General features: G+C 38.8%; 1 pseudogene; it reads left to right on the top strand.

Annotated features, from left to right (window-relative positions):
• The first annotated feature begins 1,928 nt into the window (after positions 1–1,928).
• On the top strand, positions 1,929–6,945 carry LOC112302584 (importin subunit alpha-1 pseudogene; annotated as a pseudogene).
• The last annotated feature ends 1,216 nt before the right edge of the window (positions 6,946–8,161 follow it).

The raw sequence follows: 8,161 nt of genomic DNA, 5'->3' as shown, positions 1-8,161 counted from the left end.
TCTTGATTGTTCCCCCTTTTCCACGCCTCCAGCCCTCATGCTCAACTCCCTCATGCAATCCCCCCACCATTATTCATGTCCATGGGTCATTCATATAAATGCTATGGCTACTCCATTGCCTATACCATACTTTACATCCCCATGGGTGTACTGTAACTACCTATTGGTACTTCTTATACCCTTACTTCTTCACCCATTTCCAGACACCACCCTCCCATCTGACAACCAATCAAATGCTCTCTGTGTCTATGATTCTGTCTCTGTTCTTGTTTGCGAAGTTTGTTTTTTAGATTCAATTGTTGATAGATTTGGTTTTTTCCCTTTTATTATTCATAGTTTTTATCTTCTTTTTCTTAAATAAGTCCCTTTAACATTTCATATAATAATGATTTGGTGATGAACTCCTTTAGTTTTCTCTTGTTTGGGAAGCTCTTTATCCACCCTTCAATTCTGAATGATATATTTGCTGCATTGGGCAATCTTGGCTGAAAGTCCCTGCTTTTCATGACTTTGAATATTTCTTGCCAATCCCTTCTAGCTGGCAAAGTTTCTTTCGAGAAATCCCCTGACAACCTTATGGGAACTTGCATGTAGGTAACTAACTTTTCTCTTGCTTCTTTTAAGATTCTCTCTTTATTTTTAAACTTTGGCATCTTAATTATGATGTGTTTTGGAGTGGGCCTCTTTGGGACTCTATGTGCTTCCTGGACTTGCATGTTTATTTTCTTCAACAATAGGGAAATTTTCTTTCACAACTTTTTAAAATAGATTCCAATTTCTTGGTCTTTCTCTTCTCCTTCTGGCACCCCTATGATGTGAATGTTGAACCTCTTGAAGATGTCCCAGAGGCTGTATATACTATCCTCATTTTTTTTGGATTCTTTTTATCTTTGTTGTTTTTTGCTTCCTTATGTTGAATATCATTGATTTGATTTTTGGCTTCATCCACTGTGCTGTTATTTCCCTGTAAATTGTTCTTTATTTCAATTAGAGTATCCTTCCCTTCTGACTGGATCTTTTTTATGTTGCTGAGGTCCTCACTAAGTTCCTTGAGCATCCTTATAACCAATATTTTGAACTCTGCATCTGATTGATATTTTACTTATGTCCATTTCACTTAGCTCTTTTTCTGGAGTTTTGATCTCTTCTTTCATTTGGGCCATGTTTCTTTGTCTCCTCATTCTGGCAGCCTCCCTGTGTTTGTTTCTATGTATTAGATAGAGCTGCTTTGATCCCTGTCTTGGTACTGTGGCCTAATATAGTAGGTGTCTTGTAGGGTCCAGTGGCACATCCTCCACTATCACCCAAGCTGGGTACTGAAGGTACATCCTTTGTGTGAGATGAGTACACCCTCCTCTTCTAGTTGAGCCTTGGTTGCTGACGCAGATCAATGGGAGGGATTTACCCAGGCCAGTCATCTGTAAGGCTTGGCTGTGGCCACTTAGCATCAATCTCTGCCCTCTGTGGAGGATTAGCTGTGCAGGGGCTGGGTGGTGGTACTCTGATGTGGTCTGTAGCTGTCCATTGGGTGTGCTGGTCCTGTGGTTTCCCAGATGATATAGGCCAATGTCAGCCCCCATCTGTGTTTTGCCCAGGGCCCCCTCTTCCTGAGCTATAAAGCAATAGGAGATGGCTGCTACTTAGGCTGGGCTTGGAGATTCCCAGATGAAGCAAAACTGGGAATCAGTTCTGTGCCTGGGACTCACTGAGGCCAGCTGTTATTTGTTTGATAGGATTTAGGAATTTGTGAAGCATGATTCAAGACCAGCCATTCATATGGAAAAGCAGCTTGGGCGGGCTGGTAAGTTGGGTTGAGCGGAGTCTCTAGGATCTCCAAGGTGGGTCAAACAGTTTTAGCCAGGTTGATGAAGTCTCAGAAATGACACCAGCTTGCTGCCTCTGTGGAGGGAGAGTTTAGAAAACGGACAATGCCCTCTGCTTCCCTTGATGCCAGACACTTCAGTTCCTCCCTTTATGCCACTGGTACCTTTCATGCTGCTGTTACACTGGTGCTATTGCACTCAGAGGTAGTGAGTCTGAGTAGGTGAGTCTCTGTGAGATTCTTTAAGAGGAACTGCTTGGGGCTTCAGCAGTTTCTCCTACCAACTCAATCCTTGCTAGTGTTTGCAGCCAGAAGTTGTGGGGACTTCTCTTCCTGGCACTGGAGTCCTGGGCTGGAGCATCTGTTGTGGGGCAGGGACTCTTTGCTGCTGAGATATTCCTCTCAAATTTTTATCCAGCATGTGTGGATAAGGGACCAGCCCATTCCACATCTGCGCCTCTCCTACCAGTTTGGATGAATGTGGTTTCTTTAATTCTGTAGTTGTCAGATTTCCATTCAACTTGATTTCTGATGGTTCTGAGTGATGGTTGTTCTTTATTTTAGTTGTAATTTTGATGTAGTTGTGCAAGGAGATGAGCCATGTCTGTGTATGCCACCATCTTGACTGGCAACCTTCCGTATTCTATTTTTAAAGGCCTGTTTATGCATTGACTGTATTATTAACTGTCATGCATTTTCTTGGTATGACTTTTTTCAATTAGCATCAACTAAAAGGAAAATGCAAAGCATTAATAATTAATGTCAGTAAAAAGAAATATTAGATAATTATATGTCCCCAGTTATCTATAAAATATTTATTAAAATATTTTAACATGAACAAGTCTCAAAAAATAGAAACTATGGCATATACAACTCTTCTCCCCACCCGCCCCCCCTCTCCACCCCCAAAGAAAGGTAGGAACCTATTCTCTGATTGCCATTATTGTCCAGGTCATAATATAGATTAGTCACATGAAGTACAGGGTTTGGTTCATAGCAGTTAGCTTTTGCTACATAACAAAATGTAATAAATTTTAGTGACTTAACCAATAATCATTTATGAGCTCATTATTCTTCGTTTTGGGAATTTGGTCTGAGCTTAGCTGCATCTGTCTCAGCTGGCCTTGCCTAGATTACTCATTGAGAATTAGTTAGCTGCTGGATAAACTCGAGGTTTGTTAATCCTGGGTGACACTCACTCCTGTGTCTTATGATTCTTTTAAGTTACTTCACATGGTGATTGCATTTTAAAAGCCACTTCACATGGTGTGTGCATTTCAAAGAGGAAAAGTTGGAAGAGCAAACACTTTTCGAGTTTCTCTTTATAGGGTATTTGATTTGCTCCCTTTGTCAAAGCAAGTCACATCGGAGATCTGAGTCTGGGAGGAAGGGTCCCAGGAAGTATTTGCAAGAAGGGGAATTACGGCCATCTGGCAAACCGTGTGTGTCATTTGATTTGTTAGCTGCACTAATTTATGATCTTTCATGTGGAAGATCTACTCACCCTTCTTCAAAACTTGAATCTCATGATTTCATAATTTAAATGAAGTCCAAATGCAGGACAGCCTTTGTGGATGAGGCTCCCCAGTGGATTTTTTGTGTGTCACGTGGCCAAACCTAGAATTTGTGCAGGACATGACTACCCAAAAATGAGGCTGAGGGGGTGAGTTACGGTGACAGTACTACCAACAGTTTGCCACGGTGAAGGAGGAGAATCTAGGGAAAATCAACTGAATAAAACCATGATTTTGGGAGATTGTATTGTACGGATCTTATATGTGTCGTCATTTTAGTGCACTTAAGATATTCTTGTATAGTTCAGATTTCTATCATTAGCCTTACAAAAGAAAGAACTACAATTTTTGTTTTGCAAGAGAAATTTGTATATGGTAAAAAAAAACCCCAACAGCAAAAAACACTCCACATCCATTTGTGACCCATGAAAATTTCCCCAAGTATCTGGAATGTTCATCTGGTTGTAGCCCCAGCACAGAACTTGAGCTTTTTACTAATATTCTTCCAGACAAAGAAAATTGGTGCAGTGTTTGCCTAAGTAAAATGAAAAGACAACCTATAAAATGGGAGAAAATATTTGCAAACCATATATCAGATAAGGGGTTAATATTCAAATCATATAAGGAACTCTTACAACTCAATGGCAAAATAAATAAGATAATCCAATTAAAAAATAGGCAGAGGACTTGGCTTTTTCAGGCAGAGGGCTTGAATAAACATTTTTCAAAAGAAGACATCCATATGGCCAACAGATACATGAAATGATGTTTAACTTCACTAATTATCATCGAAATGCGAATCAAAACCACAATGAGATATCACTTTACATCTGACAGGATGACTATTATAAAAAAGACAAGAGACAACAAGTGTTGGCGAGGAAGGGTGTGGAGAATAGGGAAACCTAGCGCCCTATTGGTGGCAATGTAAAAGGGTGCTGCTGCCTCTATGGATAACAGTATGGAGGTTCCTCAAAAAATTAAAAATAGATCTACCATATGGCCCAGTAATCCCATTTATGAGTATATTTGAAGGAAATAAAATCACTCTCAAAGAGGTATCTTCACTCTTGAGGTGATACATGGAAGTAACCTATGTGTCAGCTATCAATGGAGGAATACACAAAGTCATCCCAGCTATCAGAACCTTTTTTTTTAAGTATCACAATGAGAACAATATAATATTGGAACTGAAGGACTAATTAAGCAGTACAACATTATGGAAAGTCAAGAAATAAACACATGAGTAGTCAAGCATGTGGTATATAATGAACATGGTTTCAAATAGAGGGAAATAAACACTTAATTAGTAAAATTAGTAAAATTATTCCCATTTAGATAAAAATTAAAATAAGATCTCAACTTTAACAACTATTAAAACCTAGATTATAAAAATTCTAAAGTGTTGAAGAAAAGTTTGGTATATATTTAGGACCCTTATTTTTTTCATAATTTTAAAGATTGAAGAATAAATTTTAACCTCTGTGATATGAAAGGCCTTGTTACATAAGACAAAAAAAAGTTATAGAAGTAAATTGAAAAGACAATAGAACCTGGAAAATAATTCATTTTGGGAATTGGATCAGTACTGACTTCAGACAGGAAACAACATCTGAATTACGTTTAATTTGCATTTTAAACAGAAGACATTCTGGAATAACTTAAATAAAAGAATAAAGACAGTACTACCCTGACTGGTGTGGCTCAGTTGTTCCTGCATTGTCCGACAGACTGAAAAGTTGCTGGTTCAGTTCCTAGTCAGGGCATATGCCTGGCTTGCAGGTCAGGTCCCTGGTTGGGGACATGTGAGAGGCAACCTATTGATGTTTCTCTTGCACATTGATGTTTCTCTCCTCTTTCGTCCTCCCTTCCCCTCTTTCTAAACATTAATAGATATAATTTTTAGACACAGTCTTTGTGGTGATCCTTGTTGGAGGTTTTCAGAACAACCAAACCACTGGTTGTCTGCTCTGCACTGGCTCCTGGAGAAGCCTGAGTCAGCTGTGTAGCTATCTTCCTTTGTTTCATAACCATATCCATCAATGAGAATGCTAATTCGCCAGCTGCCCCCATTAACAGATTCAAGAACAAGGAGAAAGACAGTACAGAAATGAGGCAATGCTGAATAGATGTTAATGTGGAGCTGAGAAAATCTAAGAAGGATGACCAGATGCTGAAAAGAATAAATATAAGCTTGTTTCCTAATGATGCTACTTCTCCACTGTAGGAAAACCGCAACAACCAGGGCACTACAAACTGGTCTGTTGAGGAAATTGTCAAAGCACAAATAGTAACAATTTGGAAAGCTAGCTCCAAGGTACTCAGGTGGCAAGGAAACTGCTTTCTAGGGAAAAACAGCCACGCACAAACAACATAATCTGGGTTTGATTCCAAAATTTGTGTCCTTCTTGGGCAGAACTGATTTAGTCGTATTCAGTTTGAATCTGCCTGGGCCCTCAGTAACATTGCTTCTGGGACATCAGAACAGACCAAGGCTGTAGTAGGTGGAGGTGCTATCCTAGCGTTCATTTCTCTGTTGGCATCTCCTCATGCTCACATCACTGAACAAGCCATATGGGCTCTAGGAAACATCACAGGTGATGGTCCAGTTTCTGAGACTTGGTTATCACGGACAGTGCAATTGACCCACTGTTGGCTCTTCTTGCAGTTCCTGATATGTCATCTTTAGCATGTGGTTACTTACGTAATCTTACCTGGACACTTTCAGACCTTCATTGCTACAAGACTCCTGCATCCCCCATTAGATGCTGTTGAGCAGATTCTTCCTACTTTGTCTCCAGCATCATGGTGACCCAGAAGTATTAGCAGATAGCTTCTGGGCCATTTCCTACCTTACTGATGGTGCAAATGAATGGATTGAAGTGGTTGTGAAAACAGGAGTTGTGCCCTAACTTGTGAAGCTCCTGAGAGCTACTGAATTGCCAATTGTGACTCCTGCACTAAGAGCCATAGGAGATATTGTCACTGGGACAGATGAACAGACTCAGGTTTTAATAGTTGCGGGAGCACTTGCCATCTTTCCCAGCCTGCTAATGAACTCTAAGGCTAAAATTCAGAAGGAAGGCACACGAACAATGTCAAACATCACAGCTGGCCGCCAGGACCAGACAGATCAAGTAGTGAATCATGGATTAGTCCCATTCCTCGTTGTTCTACGGCAGACTTTAAGACACAAAAGGAAGCTGTGGGCTGTGAACAACTTATACAAGTGGTGGAACAGTTGGACAGATTGTATACCAGGGTCACTGTGGTATAATAGAACCATTGATGAACTTCTTAACTGTGAAAGATACCAAAATTATTCTCATTATTCTGGATGCCATTTCAAATATCTTCCAGACTGCTGAGAAGCTAGGTGAAACTGAGAAACTTAGTATAAAGATTACAAAATGTGAAGGTTTGGACAGAATTGAAGCCCTACAAAACCCTGAAAATGAATCTGTATACAAAGCTTCATTAAACTTGATTAAGAAATATTTCTCTGTAGAAGAAGAGGAAGACCCAAATGTTGTGCCAGAAACTTCCACTGATGGCTATATGTTCCAAATTCAGGATGGCGCTTCTGGGACCTTTAACTTGAGCAGCTGAGACATAAACTGTTGCTAGTTGTGTGCTATGTTTGGTATAACTTTATGAAGAACTCTTTTTAACTGTGGTTTGTTATTGTAGCACTTTTTGCCATAAAACTGTACTTGAACAGTTCCAAACCATACATAATGTATGAGGCTTCTCCTCCAATGGGTTTCTTATTTCTGTGTGGAATTTCTTATCTTTCAGTATCCTGTAAGTGAAGATTAAGTTCCACCATTAAAAAAAATAAAATCTTTAAAGATTTTATTCTTTATTCTTTTTTGAAAAAAGAGTAAAGACATAAAATTGTAACCAGGTTTGAAAAATTCTTCAGAATGCCTGGAGTTCAAAATACACAATGAAAGGTTACATGCTAGGACTTGAACAGTGTAAGGAACACCATTCGATTCACCATCTCATTTCTCTAGTAAAATTTTACAGCTATATATATATATTCAATTTATCTTAATACTACTCAGATATAGCCTGTTACTCATTCTGAAATCGATCCATTCATTTAAACAGTAGGTTTAAATAATTAACTTGTACATAAAAATGAAAAGAAAACCAAACAAAATCAATCAGATGATATATGATTTTATGTGGTTTTGTAATCAGCTTCAGAATATTCCTTTGGTCTCAGTTTCCAGAACTGATTAGCTTCTCTTTGGCTATTGCTAGACAGAGGTTTAGCCGGTGTTGAATGTAAAGGACTCTGATTTACCTTTATTTCAGAAATAGCAAACAAGAACCAGCTGCATCCTGATTTCGTGTATCCTTGCTCTCTTCCTGGTAATCTCAATCCCACTCAATTTCAGGTTTTAATACAAAGGTGAGAAGATATTGCTTAATGTTATAGTGGGTACGTGAGGCCCTCAAAGTTCTGAAATGAGTATCTTAAAGTGGCATATTCTGCTGTGGAAAGCAGTGCATGTGTGAATATTACAGAGACTGGATAAATGCTCGATTATGACATCTCAAATTATTTAGAGGTTAGCATAATTAGGTAAAAAAATTAGCTGTAAGATTGGACTGGTTTATATTTAATGTCATTATGTGCAAATGTGTCAGTTTTATGACTCTTATAGCCCGGCTAACTTTCCTATAGACATTTTTGGCATAGTGATTCTCTTCATTACACATTTTAAGGTAATTTATTTAAATTTGAATTTAGATTTTTGTGGTCTACCAAAGCATAGTTAATTCATCTATGTTGCAACCTAAACTGTGCATT

Source organism: Desmodus rotundus, chromosome 2 (assembly GCF_022682495.2).
Source record: "Desmodus rotundus isolate HL8 chromosome 2, HLdesRot8A.1, whole genome shotgun sequence".
Taxonomy (NCBI): domain Eukaryota; kingdom Metazoa; phylum Chordata; class Mammalia; order Chiroptera; family Phyllostomidae; genus Desmodus; species Desmodus rotundus.
This window is presented reverse-complemented; position numbering and strand designations above follow the sequence as displayed.